The 19,002-nt window shown below is 42.4% G+C and overlaps 1 protein-coding gene and 1 non-coding gene across 3 annotated transcripts in view; one reads left to right on the forward strand and one right to left on the reverse strand.

The window, feature by feature from the left end:
• Dennd5b (DENN domain containing 5B) overlaps positions 1-19,002 on the reverse strand; it is a 148,333-nt gene that overhangs the window by 124,025 nt on the left and 5,306 nt on the right. The gene's annotated exons all lie outside the window — the stretch shown is intronic.
• LOC125341998 lies at positions 7,891-7,997 on the forward strand. Its single transcript, XR_007209127.1, has one exon. It is a non-coding gene; the product is annotated as a U6 spliceosomal RNA (small nuclear RNA).

Raw genomic sequence — 19,002 nt, forward strand, 5'->3', positions numbered from 1 at the left:
GAGCTCTTCAGCTCAAGGGTAGCACTACCACTTGAGCCACAATGTCACTTCCAGTTTTCTGGTGGTTAATTGGAGATTGAATTTTCTGCCCTGGCTGGCTTTGAACAGCGATCCTCAGATCTCAGCCTCTTGAGTAGCTAAGATTATGTGCATGAGCCACTGGCGCCTGGCTCCTGAGCTTCTTTTGCTCAAGGCTAGCAGTCTATGTGGTTGGGAGAGTGGCCTAGTGGTAGAGTGTTTGCCTAGCATGCAGGAAGCCCTAGGTTCAGTTCCTCAGTATTATGTACACAAAAAAAGCAGGAAGTGGTACTGTGGCTCAAATGGTAGAGTGTTAGCCTTGAGCAAAAAAAGCTTAAGAACAGTGCAACAGTGCCTAAGCCCTGAGTTCAAACCCCAGGACTGACCAAAAAAAAAAAAAAAAAAAGGCACCCTACCACTAAGTCACATTCCCAGCCTGTTTGTTCGTTTTTAAAGAAAAACATTTATTATTGCAACATGTGGATGACTTTTAATTATCTACTAAAAGAAAGGACTACATGGACTGAGTCCATTATTGCTTACTTGTTCATGTAAGTGCTTTGGGCCAATAATCTGAGATAAGCTATTACTATAATCATAACATCTGTAATACGCTTAAAAGGCCCCATATTGTTCCTGTTTTCATTTACAATGTAGGAAACACATGTTTATTATTTTTCCTATTAAATACTAAAACCCTGGTTTCCATAAGATTAAAGAGGAATGGATGCTCTTTACAGAGGTAAACTCTCTGAGACAGATTTAGTACAGAAAGGGACTGTACTGCTTTTTTTTTTTTTTCCGGCCAGTCCTGGGCCTTGGACTCAGGGCCTGAGCACTGTCCCTGGCTTCCTTTTGCTCAAGGCTAGCACTCTGCCACTTGAGCCACAGCACCACTTCTGGCCGTTTTCTATATATGTGGTGCTGGGGAATCGAACCCAGGGCCTCATGTATACAAGGCAAGCTCTTTTGCCACTAGGCCATATCCCCAGCCCCCTGTACTGCTTCTTGAAGCTACTACAAGTACAAACTTAGGGGACTCACTTAACATCTCTGAATATGACTGCCAACTGCAAAGCAGCTATACGCGTAAAAGATATATTGAACATTATCTTTTACTATTGTTACTACTCAAATGAAGTTAAAAACAAAAAACAAAAAACACAGGCTGAGGCTGGGAATGTGGCCTAGTGATAAAGTGCTTGCCTCATATACAGGAAGCCCTGGGTTCGATTCCTCCGCAACACATATATAGAAAAAGCCGGAAGTGGCACTGTGGCTCATGTGGTAGAGTGCTAGCCTTGAGCAAAGAGAAGCCAGGGACAGTGCTCAGGCCCTGAGTCCAAGCCCAGGACTGGCAAAAAACAAAAACAAAAGCAATAAAAAAAAAAAAAAAACAGGCTGAGAATTTAGCTCAATGGTAGAGAACTAGACTAAGGCATGGGTTTGAATAATAAGTAACAGAAACACATCAAACTTCAAAGTTAGGAGTAAGAGTAATAAGGAATATGTCAGAGTACAAAAAATAATATACCTCTGGAAGTGTCAACAGCAGTGTGGCAATGTGTAGGCACTGACTGGTAGCTCATGCCTTTAATGCTAGCTACTTGGGAGGATGAGATCTGAGGATTAAGGGTTTTTTTTTGTTTTTTGGCCAGTCCTGGGCCTTAAACTGAGGGGCTAAGTACTATACCTGGCTTCTTTTTTGCTCAAGGATAGCACTCTGCCACTTGAGCCACAGCGCAACTTGCTGGGGAATCGAACCCAGGGCTTCATGTATACGAGGCGAGCACTCTTGCCTCTAGGCCATATTCCCAGCCCTGAGGATTAAGGTTTGAAGCCAGTCTGGGCCAAAAGGTCTGTGAGATTCATATCTCCAATGAACAACCACAACCAACAACAACAAAGGCTGGAAGTGGAGGTATGGCCCACGTAGTAGAGCACCAGCCTTGAGTGAAGAAGTCAAGTGAGAGCATAAAGCTCAAACTCCAGTACAGGAACAAGAAAAAAAAAAAGTGGTAATTACAATCTGAAAGAATAGCCTAGATGACTAGAGATGGTAACGAGATTTTGTTTTATAATGTTTAGTTTTTCAGTTTTCCCAGTGGATTTATCCCCCCTGCCCCCCCGCCCCAGTCCTGGGGCTTGAATTCTGGGGCCAGGGCACTATCCCTGGGCTCCTTTTACCCAAGGCTGGCACTATACCACTTGAGCTACAATGCCACTTCCAGTTTTTTCTGTAATTAATTGGAGATAAAGATCACATGGACTTTCTTGCCCCAGCTGGCTCTGAACCATGATCCTCAGATTTCAGCCACCTGAGTTGCTAGGATTACAAATGTGAGCCACCATGCTGGCTTCAGTATTTTTTTTATCAATATAATTAGTTTTTTAATTAATATAATTAGTTGACCCAAGAGGAATATTCTGACATCACCATACAGGATGTGTTGGTTTTTTGTTTTTTTAAAGCAAAATCTTGGTATCTTAATGAGTTTGTTTTGTTGTTGTTTTTTTGGCCAGTCCTGAGGACTGGACTCAGGGCCTGAGCACTGTCCCTGGCTTCTTCTTGCTCAAGGCTAGCACTCTGCCACTTGAGCCACAGCACCACTTCTGGCCATTTTCTGTATATGTGGTGCTGGGGAATCGAACCCAGGGCCTCATGCATATGAGGCAGGCACTCTTGCCACTAGGCCATATCCCCAGCCCCTATCTTAATGAGTTTGACACAACATTATCATGTTATGTATTTTAAAATAATATTTTGAAATGTAAAGATAATAAGACAAAATTAGCTGCCAGTAAAAACAGCCACAATCTCAGGGACAGTTATTTAATATCTAAAGGAGAGTTCAGGAACATCTTAAATACCACCTAAGTAGCAGGGGGTTTAAGCTAATCAACATGGTAATTTAAATAAAGACAATTACACCCTACTAAAGCTCTGAGCTCCACAATAAACTCTACCTACACTATCAACCAATAGCAGACTGTCTCTCCCTCCTTTCCTCTCTCTCCTTTCCTTCCTTCTTTCCTTCCCTCTCTCCTTTCTTGTAGGTATTAAGTTTTCAGGTGGCTTTCTGGTTTTTTTTTTTGGTGTTTTTTTTTTTATACTGGAGTTTGAACTCCCACCTACTGGGCAGGTGCTCTACCACAGAGACAATGCTCTAGGTTTGTTTTTGCTATATATTTTCTTTTACATCTTATCAACCATCAGGGCCATGACTACAGTTCCAGGTTTTAAACTCAGGACCTAGCTAGCCAGACTGGTAACTCTACCACTTGAGCCACACCCTCAATGCTTACTATTGGTTCCCCCGCCCCCCATATAGTTTTTTGCCTTGGGTGAGTCTGGACTACATCCTCCTCTTTCTATCACTCACATAGCTGGACTGGCAAGTATGAGCCACCCAGCCTGGCAAAAAGCAGGTATTTCAACATGAGACTCTTCCACACAGCTAAGTGGTATGCATTCTTCTAGAGCAGTCTAGATGACCTGAAAACTCTATGTGGGAATGGTAAGAACCCAGTACAAATATCTTCAGACAACCTTCAGGATGAGTATAGAGAGGTATGTCAGTCTGTCTGTCTGTCTATCTATCTATCTATCTATCTATCTGTCTATCTGTCTATCACAGTATCTATCTGTACATAAACCCTAAAATCTTAAAAAAACATACTGTTCACTTGCTTACATAATATAGATGTAGTCTAAACCCTCCCCCCAAAACTATATGCTTTTAACCAAAAACTGAAGCTATGCAAAGCAAAGGAAAACTAGATAAATTAATACTCATATTTTTCTAACTCAAAAATAATAATCTCAGCCAGGTGCTGTGGCTCACACCTATAATCCTAGCTACTTGGGAAGCTGAGATCTGAGGATCGTGGTTCAAAGCCAGCCTGCGCAAGAAAGTCCATGAGATGCTTATCTCCAATTAACCACCAGAAAACAGGAAGTGGAGCTGTGGCTCAGAGTGAGAGCACCAACCTTGAGGGAAACAACTCAGGGTCAGTGCCTAGGCTCTGAGTTTAAGCATCACAACCAAAAAAAAAAAAAAAATACAAAAAAGTAATCTCAGCTTACTCTCTTGGGTTCATATTTTTCTTAATTATGATATCTTCTTTATTATACTACTTTTTAAAACAGATTTAAATGAATATGCATGCATACTGGGTTCCCTTAACAAAATACAAGGGGCAAAAGAAGATAAAAATGAGTGAGCTAGTCTATAAACAGGTAACACAAAGAAACAGAGAACACAAAGAAATCTAGACCTGAAGCCTAGAATTCAAGTTCCAGCTCTATAGCTTGCAGATATACACATTAGTACTGGTAACCACAATCAAGACAAGATGTGGAAAAGTGAATTCTCCCAGCTATAAAGGAATATAAAGATACACTAGCCCAGTGCTGAGAGGCCACGCCTCAGGAATCTGAGATTGGAGGATAGCCATTTGAAGCCCCATGAGACTCCATGAGACTTTTTTTTTTTTTTTGCCAGTCCTGGGGCTTAGACTCAGGGCCTGAGCACTGTCCCTGGCTTCTTTTTGCTCAAGGCTAGAGCTCTGCCATTTGAGCCACAGCGCCACTTCTGGCCATTTTCTATATATGTGGTGCTGGGGAATTGAACCCAGGGCCTCATGTATACGAGGCAAGCTCTCTTGCCACTAGGCCATATCCCCAGCCCCTCCATGAGACTCTTATCTCCAATAAACCACCAGAAATCTGGGAGTAGCACTGTGGTAGCCTTGAGCAAAAGAGCTCAAGGACAGTGCCCTGGTCCTGACCTTAAGCCTCCCAGCCAACAAAAGGAAGAAAGGGAGGAAGGAAAGAAGGGAAGGAGGGAGGAAGGAAGGGAGGGAGTGAGGGAAGGATAAGAAGCCGGGGCTGGGAATATGGCCTAGTGGCAAGAGTGCTTGCCTCCTACACATAAAGCTCTCAGTTCGATTCCCCAGCACCACATATATGGAAAACGGCCAGAAGGGGCGCTGTGTGGCTCAGGTGGCAGAGTGCTAGCCTTGAGCGGGAAGAAGCCAGGGATGGTGCTCAGGCCCTGAGTCCAAGGCCCAGGACTGGCCAAAAAAAAAAAGAAGCCTTTTGTTAGATGATACAAAAAGACCGAATTCCTGCATCTCTTAGTTCCTCTTTAACATATATCCACAAGTTTTGACTTTTGGGTTTTTCTATTGTTTTATTGGGGAGGGTGTGCACATTGTGTGTGTGCTGATACTGGGGTCGGAATTCAGGGCCTAGATGTGCTGTCCCTTAGCTTTTTTACTCAAGGCTAACACTCTAACAACTTGAGTCACACCTCCACTTCAGGCTTTTTGGTGGCTAATTGGAAAAAAAAGTTTCCTGGACTTTCTTGCCCAGGCTGGCTTTGAACAATGATCCTCAGATCTCAGCCTCCTATTATCTCAGCTACTATTATGGGGGAGGGGGGTTGAGAGAGGGGATTCCCCTCCCCTCCAAGAGTCCACCACTCAGAGACAGTCTCAAGCAAAAAGATGAATTTATTGGGGAAGCAAAAAGTGAACTGACCGACCAGGGATGTAGCACAAACTTGGGAGCTGAAACTGAGACCCTAAGAAAGCAGGCTGACAGGCCAGGGACACAGTACAGACTCAGGCGCTGACAATGTGACCCTTAACAGTCCTCGAGCTGGGGTTTATAAAGGTAAAAACGTAGCACAGATGTAGGGCGTTGACACAGGGGGTAGAGCAAGCAACAAACAAGTTAAGCAAGCCATTTACAGAAGCAGAATTTGGGGGTCAGGTTGACCTAATAATCAAGATGGAGTCAGCTCTACTCCCCCCCCCCCAAAATTTCCTACCTACAACAGCTATGGTACAGGCATGAGCCACCAGCGCTGTTTGTTTTTTAAGAAAAGGTATCATTGTGGAACCCAGACTGGCCCTGAACTCTCAATGCTTCTTCTGCCTCAGCTTCCTGAGTGTTAGGATTACCCATTACTTTTTCAACAACAATTAGATTTTATTTATTGGGATATTTACAAAATCAGTTGCAATGGCTCAGACAAAAAACAACAAAACAAACTTACTGGGTTTCTTAGATTATTACTGTCATTTAACCACAACAAAGTCGTCTCTTTCTCATCTAGTTAATGACCAGAAATTTTGTATTTTAAATTCTGGCTGTTATTTGCTTTAATGCAATCTTGTCTCCTACAATTTTAAAACTGAACGTGTATGCATGTGTGCAGGCATGCGCGCCACATTTTGGCAGTACTCGGAATTGAACTCAGGGCATTACACTTGGCAGGAAGTTTGATTTCTATATGAATTTAAAGAGTATAAAACAATAATAAAAACATGCACCCAGGTGTTGGTGGCACATGCCTATTTGGGAAGCTAAGATCTGAGGATCATGATTCAAAGTCAGTCCAGGCAGGAAAAGTCCAAACTCTTACCTTCAATTAATAACCATAAAGCCTGAAGTGTACTTTGGCTCAAAGTGGTAGACCACTATCCTGGAGCAAAAAGGCTCAGAGATAGTGCCCAGGCCCTGAGGTCAAGTTCAGCTCATGCACGCAGTTGTGTGTACAACACACATACAACATACAACACACGTAGAAAATACTCAGGTCCTTATTTTGTCACTAACTTTTCTCTCCCCACTCCAAAAAAAACTTCATGGCTACTAATCAAACTAAATGAGTTCATTTCTTTTTCTCTGTTCCTGGTGTTTTCCTACTCTATATTAAATATCTGATAAGGTACTACTCTATATTACTCTATATTTCTCTCTATATTTCTACTCTATATTTCCTACTCTATATTAAATATCTGATAAGTGTTGTAATAGGGAGGCCAGATCTGCCCAATGCCATCAATAGCTGTGGAGGGACTTCAGGTTGACTCCAGCTCAGATTAGAGCAGAAGCCAACTCCATCTCCACTAAGCCCTCCCCCACCCTATTCAGGGAAGCTCCCCTTTACTACGGAGATTGACTACCTGAGGCCTGGGAGTTTCAAGGGAACCTGGGTCCTCCTCTTTATTATGATAAGTTATGTAGATTGACCACCTGAGGCCTGGGAGCTTCAAGAGAACTGGCTATGAGTAGGCATATCCGCCTGCATCATGTGAGCCCTGCCAAATCCATGCGTCAATTCTAACTAGAATGATAGGTTAGTTCAAATAAATATTATGAGACAGACTGTAACTCTATTGGCCACCTGCGTGCGGCCTAGCATGCTCTGTAAGTATTGTATCTTCATTGGTCACCTGCGTGTGACAAGTTTGTCTGTGATGTTTGCCTTATAACCAGGCTGGAAGGCCACACGGACACACCGTCCCAGCTCCCGAGTCTGGGCTGCACTGGTGTGCGCGGTCCCAGCTCCCAAGTCTGGGCCCTGATCCTGGGCCCAGCTCCCGAGCCTGGGCTGCGACCAAGGCCGGTCGGTTCACTTTTTGTTCATTTTTACTTCCCCAATAAAACTGTCTTTTTGTCACCTTGTAGCTGGAGACTGTGTGGTGGACTCTTGGGGGAACCAGGAATCCCCTCCCTTTTGGGGGGGGGCCCTGTTTCATTGTAGCGAACCCCCACTCTACTTCAGTGTCAGCTTGTTTATTATAAGTGGTTAAAGCACAATTCTCTAAAAATAGTCTGCTGCTCATACAGGGCACCCCTTGAATCCCTGTAACTTCACACATCTAAGAGACAATAAGGATTAAACAGCAAAGTCCCCTGGGCTCCCTTATGCTAAATAACCCTAAGTTTTAGCCCCTCCTTAAATAAGCATATTTACTTTATGAAACTTTGCAAGAATGTTTTACTCCCAAGGCAGGGAGGGCACATATTTAGTCATACACTCACTAAACAGGTAACTGTTAAAAAAATATAATTCAGTGCTCGCTTCGGCAGCACATATACTAAAATTGGAACGATATAGAGAAGATTAGCATGGCCCCTGCGCAAGGATGACATGCAAATTCGTGAAGCGTTCCATATTTTAAAAAATATATATATAATTCAATATTTTAGACAGAAAAGCATTAAGGAAAGCTTTTTAGAGAAAAAAATATTTACAAATCTCATGCTCATAGTTAACTTTGAGTATTCTCTTTTGTTCTAAAAATATGTTTTAAGGAAGCTTAAAGCTTTATGTTGTGGTATAAAGAAACCTAAGGCAGCTAGAGAGAAAGTCAATGGCCCATAATCTCAACAAAGCAGCAGGGTCAAAAGGTCAGGGAACAGGGTGGAAAGTAGTTCCCACCCTTATGGCTTGTCATTATTTCAGAGACATTCAAAGTTGGGCTAACTAAAATAATATAGCTATTTCTATTTTCCTTTAAATGTCAAGACAAATTGGAATATTAAGAATTCATCTTAACAATGAAATCCACCCCATATAACTAATATAAACTAATAAAATAATTCATTTTGAAGAGCAAAATTTAAAAGGCTATTTTCTCATATCAAAAACAATCTGTCACACACATACGTAGGATTTCTTGAAGGACTTTCAGATAAAAGCCATCAGCAGATTTCATTAAGTAGAGTTCAATAAGATAGAGAAAGAAATACTAAATGTGCATACATGTCAGCCAATATCTCACATCAAAGCCTATGGCCCCTAATGAATCACCAGGGCATGCTTACTTTCTGGCCTTATAGCTACAGAAATGACACATTTTCATTCCAGCTTAGAGGAATTGTCATTCTAGGAAAGAGTGTAAACATAATCTTGTTGAACTTCCAGCAAGTAGTCTAGACATTTGTGCAGGAGACCCTTTTGATAATGGCTCCCTGACTTCTCCAATAAGCAACTAAATATGGGAGCTCTAGGGCCAGGGAATTGGCTAGCTATGTCAGCACAAGGTGCTATCCTTTCAGTGTCAACTTTGTGTTACCAACTTCCACCACACACCCATTTGAATTCTTTCTCCATCGCCCCCTTTCTCTCTCTGAGGACAAGATTGTTTTTTCCAAATGGTTCAGGGCACTGAAGGTTGGGCATGCTGGCACACAGAACTTTTATGTACTTCATTACAGGAGTGAGAACAACCAAACAAAATAACCAAGCTTGATATCCTCACCTCACAGCACCAAAGCCTGGGTTGTAATGAACTGTGAAATCACCTTCATTGTTCTTGTGAACAATGGCACAAAACAAATGAAGTACAGAATCTCATATCCCAGGAGTTGTTGAGCCAGAATATTTTGAAATCCAGACAAAAGTTTACTAAGAAAAAGAATAGACTTGAGACAGAAGATGGGAAACATTTTTAAACAATCTGTTATCTTGTTATCCCAGGCATTTAAATTTTCTTAAAAGTTAAGCTTTAAGTGAAGATAAACAAATCTTGAAAACAAGACACTAAGGTTCTAAAGGTGAATCATCCACTAGCTTAAACCCCTAACAGTCTAAATTGCTACTGCTTGGACCACTCTTATTAAAGTCAGTGCCTCATTCCCATGGAATTCCAGCTGATAAGCCAGTGCTAATTTTTACAAAAAGACTTCCCTGTCTGGGAACTACCTAAGAGTATGTGGGGCTTAGCCTCTGTGATGTCAAGTGTTCTATCCCCAGCATCCCACACAAGTGAGGCCCACCTGCTCCCCACCACACTACCCTCAAAAAAAATGCCAACTGGTCAAGGAAACAATGCCTTTTTTTTTTTTGGACTCAGGGCCTGAGCACTGTCCCTGTCTTATTTTTGCTCAAGGCTAGCACTCTGCCACTTGAGCCACAGTGCCACTTCTGGCCATTTTCTATATATGTGGTGCTGGGGAATCAAACCCAGGGCTTCATGTAAACAAGGCAAGTACTCTTGCCACTAGCCCATATTCCCAGCCGAAACAATGCCTTTTTGCTCTTTTGGTCCTAACCTATATAAAAGGAAAAAAGATACAAATTTAATATATAGGAAGAATAATGTTGTTCTGGCATATTGTCCCTGTTTTGGCAAAGGATATGAAAGAAGAGAAAGGAAGAAAACTAAAGAGCTGTTAGAAATGGAAAATATTAATCCCTTTATTAAGTTTCTGCTTCTGATAAAAGATCTAGATTGGTATTAGAGATTTACTGGCCGAGGAACTTTTTGCCAAAAGAACATGTCTAATTTGGGGTTGGGAATGTGGCTTAGTGGTAGAGTGCTTGCCTAGCATGCACGAAGCCTTGGGTTCCCTTCCTCAGTACCACATAAAGAGAAAAAGCCAGAAGTGGCACTGTGACTCAAGTGCTCAAGTGGCAGAATGCTAGCCTTGAACCCAGAGAGGCTCAGGGACAGAACCCAGGCCCCAGGATGGACAAAAGAAAAATCTCTACTACAAGTTTTTATGCAAGAAGAATGTTTTTTTAAAAAAGGAAGTGGCTTCACAAAGATGAAAATAAAGATGATCTTGAAGAAAGGATTAGAGAACAGAAAGTACAGCTAAGCTGTACAAATTATATTACCAAAAACTTAAGTTACTATATTGCTTCCACACTAATGGGTTAAATAAATGACAGAACAGACTTTGTTGTACTAGAAAGGGGATGGATGGGGCTGGGAATATGGCCTAGTGGCAAGAGTGCTTGCCTCGTATACATGAAGCCCTGGGTTCGATTCCCCAGCACCACATATATAGAAAATGGCCAGAAGTGGCGCTGTGGCTCAAGTGGCAGAGTGCTAACCTTAAGCAAAAGGAAGCCAGGGACAGTGCTCAGGCCCTGAGTTCAAGGCCAGGACTGGCAAAAAAAAAAAAAAAAAAGAAAGGGGATGGATGGGGAGAGGCAGGGAGACAAAAATGGTCTTCAAAGCAGAAACCTGGATTTTCCAGGAAGGAAGGAGAAAGGAGTATATAAAACAGATGAATTTTCAACAGAAAGCATCTGGAATCTAGAAAATATACTGACAAATCTCTTTAAACTAGGATTCACAGTTTAAAATCTAGAGGTCCATAAATTATGTTTAAGGATTCAACATGTTAGTCAATACTTAAAAGATTCTATTAGTCTAAAATTATAATTCATCTCATTTTTATTGCACCCTATATTTTAAAGCTTCCAAAACTGGGGATATAGCCTAGTGGCAAGAGTGCCTGCCTCGGATACACGAGGCCCTAGGTTGGATTCCCCAGCACCACATATACAGAAAACGGCCAGAAGCGGCGCTGTGGCTCAAGTGGCAGAGTTGCTAGCCTTGAGCGGGAAGAAGCCAGGGACAGTGCTCAGGCCCTGAGTCCAAGGCCCAGGACTGGCCAAAAAAAAAAAAAAAAGGGCTGGGGATATAGCCTAGTTAGCCTAGTGGCAAGAATGCCTGCCTCGGATACACGAGGCCCTAGGTTCGATTCCCCAGCACCACATATACAGAAAACGGCCAGAAGCGGCGCTGTGGCTCAAGTGGCAGAGTGCTAGCCTTGAGCGGGAAGAAGCCAGGGACAGTGCTCAGGCCCTGAGTCCAAGGCCCAGGACTGGCCAAAAAAAAAAATGTAGCAAAAGCTTCCAAAAGACCCACCACATTTTGTAATTTGAGAAAAATCAATGTACCTACAAGCAATCTAGGTCAGAGTTAAGCATTGAGAAACATTTTCTCTTGGGTATCTCAGACAAACAAAACATCTTAACAGAGGCAAGGGAAAGCAAACAGACTGCTTTTGCAATGATTAGTCACAGATCAATAGCAAAAGCAACCTGGATGAGCAGTAGCAGTCAACATTTTACAAAAAGATTCCTCTTTCTATATCTATGCCTATAATACATTACTGCTCTGATGCACTGACCCCTTCCCCCTTCCACTGAATAAAAGTAAAGCAAGCCAGATGAGGTGGCTCATGCCTGTAATCGCCTAGCTGCACAGGAGGCTGAGGTTTGAGGATCATGGTTAGAAGCCAGATGAGGCAGGAAAGTCATAAGACTCTTATTTGAAATTAATCATAGAAAAAGCCAGAAGTGGGGCTGTGGCTCCAGTGGTAAAGCGCTAGCTAGGCTGAGCAAAAAGAACCCAGGGACAGTGCTCATGCCTTGAGTTGAAGACCCAGGACTGGCACAGAGAGAGAGAGAGAGAGAGAGAGAGAGAGAGAGAGAGAGAGAGAGAGAGAGAGAGAGAGAGAGAGAGAGAGAGAGAGAGAGAGGAAATTCTTGGATTCCATTTCACACATTTTAAACTGAAATCTTGAGCCAGGTGCCAGGGGCTCAGGCCTGTAATCCTAGCTACTCAGGAGGATGAGATCTGAGGACCATGGTTCAAAAGTCCCAGAGACTCTTATCACGAATTAACCACCAGAAAACAGGAAGTGATGCTGTGGCTTGAAGTGGTAGAGCACAAGCCTTGAACAAAAGAGCTCAGAGACAGGTATCAGGCCCAATGACCCACAAACACACACAAACACACACACACACATTCTCTCTTCTCTCTCTCTCTCTCTCTCTCTTTCTGACAGTCCTTGAGCTTCTTTTGCTCAAGGCTAACACTCTACTACTTGATCCACAGTGACACTCCCAGCTTTTTCTGTGTATGTGGTACCCAGGGATTGAACCCAGAGCTAGGCAAGTCCTCTAACACTAGGCCAAATTCCTGGCCCCTCTTTGGGTTTTGTTTTGGGTTGGGTTTTTTTTTTTTTTTGGCCTCTGTTTATCCACTGCTATTAATAATTACCTGGGGACCTGGCTCATAAATGGCCAGCTCATTAATGTGTGACCACCTAGCAGTTACAGACAGGTGGCCTGAGGACTCTAGGAGGATAGTAATGGAAAAAAAAGGGCCACCTCAGAGCCAAACATGCTGGGGTATAACCCCAGCTAAAGCCTTTACTCTGTAGATGACCCTGGGCAACAACTTAGAAAATCTTTGTCTCCTTGAATGTCAAATGAGACACACGAGAGACTTCCAAGTGAATGGGAGAATCAAAGAATATGTTTATAAATCACTGACCACAGGTCATGCTTGATAAATATTAGTGATCCTCATAACTTCATAATGTACAGGTCATTTCCTGAGGTTACTTCTGACTTCATAATGCATGTACTTTTGAAACTTCAAGTTAATTTTCTGCACCATTAAGGTATACAATTTTATAGCAAAAATAAAAGATTATTGTCAGGTGCCAATGGCTTATGCCTGTAATCCTAGCTACTCGGGAGGCTGAGATCTGAGAATCAGTTTCAAGCCAGCCCAGGAAATAAAGGCTTATCCCTAGTTAACTACCAAAAAGCCAGAAGTGGAGCTGTGGCTCAAGTGGTAGTGGTGGCCTTGAGTTCAAGCCCTCATAATAGCACCAAAAAGAAGGAGGAAGAGGAAGAAGAATGAGAAAAGGAAAGGGGAGAGAGAGAGAGAGAGAAGAAAGAGAAGCCCGGTGCCAGTGGCTCATTCCTAGCTAACTCAGAAGGCTGAGATCTTAGGTTCTCAGTTCAAAGCTAGTCCAGATAGGAAAGACTCTTAACTCCAATTAACCACTAAAAAGCCAGAAGTAGAACTGTAGTTGGGATGCCATCCAGGCCCTGAGTTCAAGCCTCAGAACCGGCACAAATATTAATTTAAATAAAACTCGGGACAGTATTTGCCTAGCATACATGAATCCCTGGGTTCAATTCCTCAGTATGACACAAAGAGAAAAAGCTGGAAGTGGCTCTGAGGCTCAAGTGGTAGAGTGCTAGCCTTGAGCAAAAGAAGCTCAGGGACAATATCAGTGCCCAGGCCCTGAGTTCAAGCTCCAGCACTGGCAAAAAAAAAAAGCAACAAAAAAACCTTCACTTTATGCCAAGGAAAGATAGAAGGATAAAAGGATAGATACCAGTGGCTTACACCTATAATCCTAGATACTCAGGAGACTAATCCAAAAGACTGAGGTTTGAGGTTCAACACCAACCCAGGAAGAAAAGTCATTAAGACTCCAAAATAACTATTAAAAATAAAACCTAGCTGGCTGAACAATGTACAAGCAGAAAGGGAAATCACGAAAGCAACCTCATTTGCAATAGCCTCGAAAAGAATAAAATATCTAGGTATTAACCTAACCAATGATGTAAAGGGTCTATTAAGTGAAAACTATAAAAACCTAAAGAAAGAAATCAAAGAGGACACCAGGAAATGGAAAGACCTTCCATGTTCATGGACATGTAGGATCAATATTGCAAAAATGGCGATACTGGGCTGGGAATATTGCCTAGTGGCAAGAGTGCTTGCCTGGCCTGGGTTGGATTCCTCAGCACCACATATATAGAAAAGGCCAGAAGTGGCACTGTAGCTCAAGTGGCAGAGTGCTAGCCTTGAGCAAAAAGAAATCAGGGACAGTGCTCAGGCCCTGAGTCCAAGCCTCAGGACTAGCAGGGAAAAAAAAATGACCATACTGTCAAAAATGACATACGAATTCAATGCAATCTCCATCAAAATCCCAATGACATCCTTTCCTGAAATAGAGAAAACAATTCAAAAATTCATATAGAACAACAAAAGACCTGGAATAACCAAAGCAATTCTAGGCAAAAGAAGCAATGCAGGCAGTGTCACAATACCAGATTTCAAGCTCTTCCATAGCACCATAATAACAAAAACAGCTTGATACTGGCACAAAAACAGATCCGATATCAATGGATTAGAAGACCGAGAAATACAGTCAGCTGATTTTTGACAAAGGAGCTAAAGACATACAATGATTAAAAAAAAAAAAATAGCCTCGGGCTGGGAATATGGCCTAGTGGCAAGAGTGTTTGCCTCTTATACATGAAGCCCTGGGTTCGATTCCTCAGCACCATATATATACAAAAAGGCCAGAAGTGGTGCTGTGGCTCAAGTGGCAGAGTGCTAGCCTTGAGCAAACAGAAGCCAGGAAGAGTGCTCAGGCCCTGAGTTCAGTCCCCAGGACTGGCCAAAAACCAAACAAACAAACAAACATAGCCTCTTCAACTATTGGTTGGTGCTGGGAGAACTGGGCAGCCACATACAGAAAACTAAAAGTGATCCCAGCTTGTCACCATGCACTAACATCAACGCAAAATGGATTAAAGGCCTCAACATCAGACTTGAAACTGAAACTACTGCAGGACAGAGTAGGAGAGACACTAGAACTTACAGGCACAGGCAGGAAGTTCCTGAACAGAGTCCCAGGGAAACAAGAGATTGGAGAGACTCGACAAATGAGACATTAAAATAAAGTTTCTGCACAGCTAAAGACATAGCTACTAAGTTAGAAAGATAGCCAACCAATTGGGAAAAGATATTTACCAGTAATGCATCAAACAAAGGCCTAATACCCATCATATACAGACAGCTCAAGAAACTAATCCCTACACAGCAACAAAGACCTAATATCCATCATCTACAGAGAACTCAAGAAACTAACCCCCTCCAAACCCAGCAAACCAATTATTAAATGGGCAAAGGAGCTAAAGAGAGACTTCACAAGAGAAGAGATAAAAATGGCAAAGAAACACATGAGCAAATGTTCAACATTCCTGGCAGTATAGGAAATGCAAATAAAAACAACCCTGAACTGTATTTTGAACACCATGTACATAAGATTGACTATGTTGCCCTCAAATATAAATTAAATAACACATGTTTTTCATCCCTTGGATGAAAAAAAAAAAAAAAAAAACAACCCTGAGATACCACCTCACTCCAGTTAGAATGGCCTATACTCTGAACTCAGACAACAAATGCTGGAGGGGATGCAGAGAAAGAGGAACCCTTCTCCACTGTTGGTGGGAGTGTAAACTAGTACAACCACTTTTGGAGAACATAAAGTATGGAGGTTCCTCACAAAACTCAGCTTTAGACATACCCTATGACCAAGCCATACCACTCCTAGGCATCTTATCCTGAACAACAGGATCCAGGATACCATAAAGACATCTGCATATCCATGTTTATTGCTGCACAACTCACAATAGCCAAAATACGGAAACAATCCAGATGCCCACTACAGATGAATGGATCCAAAAAACGTGGTACCTGTCCACAATGGAATACTACATACACAGAGATTAGAAATGATAAAATAATGGCATTTGCAGGGAAATGGTCAGATCTTGAACAAATAATGTTGAGTGAGACAAGCCTAGAACACAGAGAACAAAAGCATGTGGTCTCCTTGATATGTGATTGTTGGGGTGGGCGGGGGGAGAACTGTGGGAGAATTAATTTCTCTGACCAAAAAGAAGACTTAGCCTCGGCAGTCACTTCAATGCCGCGTCAGCATACTGACAGGCTCCTGGGAACATATTCCCAGTTAGAAGTTTCTTTGTGTCTGTGGGCCAAAGGATGCTGCCTTTTGTCAGGAGAATCTCCCCTTCCCCCATACAAAGCCTCCCTGAGGAGACTGGTTTGCACAGCTGCCTTTAGTGATAGTTACTCATTATGGATAGGATAGCTTCTGCTTAGCAAATAGCAAATTCCCTTCTCAATAATCAGGATAGTTTCTTCCCATAGTAAACAGAGAAGTCTCCTTTAGGTGCATAGAGACCTGGTCAAGGTCCGGAGCAAATAGTAGCTAGGTAGCAAATAGTTTGGCCCTAAATAAGTAAACTCTCTTTGAAGCAGTAAAATTTTGTAGTAGATAAACTTCTATGTTAGTGTCCTTCCTCCCAGAAATGGCGTTCCTCAAATTCTTGTAGTTATAATGGATAATATGCTGTGTTAATCTTTACCCTGAAACTTGTAAGTTGATTTCTAATGATATATGCTGTGTTAACCTTTGCCCTGAAAATTGTGAGTTGATTTCAAATGATAGACAGACCCTGGCCCTCCTGAAATAACACCTGTAATCCTAGCTACTCAGGAGACTGAGATTGGAGGATCATACTTCAAAGGCAGCTGGAGTAGGAAGACTCTCATCACCAATTAACCACCAAAATAACCAGAAGTGGAGCTGTGGCTCAAAGAAGTAGTGCCCTAGCCTTGAACTTTAAGCTCAGGAACAATGCCAGGCCAGGAGTTCAAGTCCCAAGAACTCATTCACACATACACACACACACACACACACACACACACACACACACAAATACACAACATTTCACACGTTTATGTTGTCTTTGTGCTTGGGGGCCATGCTAATCTCTTTATGGTTCCAGTTCCAGGGTAATGGCAACTGAAGCAAGCACCAAGCACTTCTAAGGTAAGGCAGCATGTGTAGTGGCTCTGACAAGACAGATCATGGTTTCTCACTTACAGAACTTGAGTGAAATTAAATACTTCCACTTTCTTGTCCAGTGTCCTCATCTCTAAAAGAGAAAAGTGCTACATTCTAAGTGCTGCCAGGATTAAAGTTAATGACCTTGAGGCATTATCCCAATGCCAGGTAGGTAGAAAAAACTATGTCAGGGGCTGGGGATATGGCCTCGTGGCAAGAGTGCTTGCCTCATATACATGAGGCCCTGGGTTCAATTCCCCAGCACCACATATACAGAAAATGGCCAGAAGTGGCGCTGTGGCTCAAGTGGCAGAGTGCTAGCCTTGAGCAAAAAGAAGCCAAGGACAGTGCTCAGGCCCTGAGTCCAAGCCCAGGACTGGCCAAAAAAAAAAGAAAAAACTATGTCAAAAAACAAAAACAACTAAGGGCTGGGAATATGGCCTAGTGGTAAAGTGTTCATCTCATATACATGAAGCCCTGGGTTTGATTCCTCAACACCACATATATAGAAATAGCCGGAAGTGGAGCAGTGGCTCAAGTGGTAGAGTGCTAGCCTTAAGCAAAAAAGAAGCTCAGGGACAGTGCTCAGGGCCCGAAACTCAGGACTGGCAAAAAAACAAAACAAAAAACTATTTTATTGTTATTATTATTATTATTGAATATTCTTACTGAAGTTACTATCAGCTATATTTTCTACATCTTTAAATACCATAAGTATTTAACATTATATAATTAATCCAAAATGTAATAATCAGTTTTTCTACCAAGAAGAAAATTTAGGTGTAGTTTAGTTTTTTTGGAGGGGGGTAGTTTTATGAGACAAGTTTTCACTGTGTAACCCAGGCTAGCCTTGAATTTGAGATCCTCCTTCCTCGGCCTCCCTAGTACTGGGATTTTTGGCATGAGACACTACATCAGGCTCAAAATTTAGGTCATTTCTGACAGATGGAGCATGTGGCACGTTTTTCAAAGTACCTTATATAAGAACCTCCTCGATCCTCTTGTAAATTATAGAAGAGGGAATTATTTATTCCTGCATGGAGTTTCATTGAAATTGTAACTAACAACCCAATGTACTCTAGACATTACTTTTATTACCCCCAGGGTATATGTGGCCAGCAGTAGAAACACAGGAAATGACATGCTTGGAAATTTCACAGCCATCCTTCTTAACACTGCACAGGCATATATAGAAAACTTGGACTTTGGGGGGTGGGAATACGGCCTAGTGGTAGAGTGCTTGTCTTATATACACAAAGCCCTGGGTTCGATTCCTCAGCACCACATATATAGAAAAAGCCAGAAGTGGCATTGTGGCTCAAGTGGTAGAGCGCTAGTCTTGAGCAAAAGGAAGCCAGGGACAGTACTCAGGCCATAAGTTCAAGCCCCAGGACTGGCAAAAAAACAAACAAACAGAAAACTTGGACTTTTGTGTGTGTGCTGGTCCTAGGGCTTGAACACAGGGCCTAGGTGCTGTCCCTGAGCTCTTTTACTCAAGGCTAGTGCTCTACAAGAAGAGCAACAGTTCCACTTCTGGCTTTTTGGTGGTTAATTAGAGATTAGAGTCTCACAGACTTTACTGCCTGGGCTGGCTCCAAACATAATCATCAGATCTCTGAATGAGACACCAAGGCACTGTGCTTGAACTTTTAACTGTACTATATTCTCCTCCCTTTCTATCCCTTTTGCTCAGATTTGTCTGCCCAGGCTGACTTTCTCCCAAAATATTTATGTTCTTGGTTCTCTACACTTGTGTGTCCCACGTTAACAAAATGATTACAGGCTAAGCCCTAGGTACTGCAGGGTCTGTGTGTGTGCCGGTCCTGGGACTTAAACTCAAAGCATCACACTCTCCTCCTTTAGCTTTTTTGCTCAAGTCTGATGCTCTACCACTTAATACACATCTC

This window comes from Perognathus longimembris, chromosome 1, assembly GCF_023159225.1.
Source record: "Perognathus longimembris pacificus isolate PPM17 chromosome 1, ASM2315922v1, whole genome shotgun sequence".
Lineage (NCBI taxonomy): Eukaryota > Metazoa > Chordata > Mammalia > Rodentia > Heteromyidae > Perognathus > Perognathus longimembris.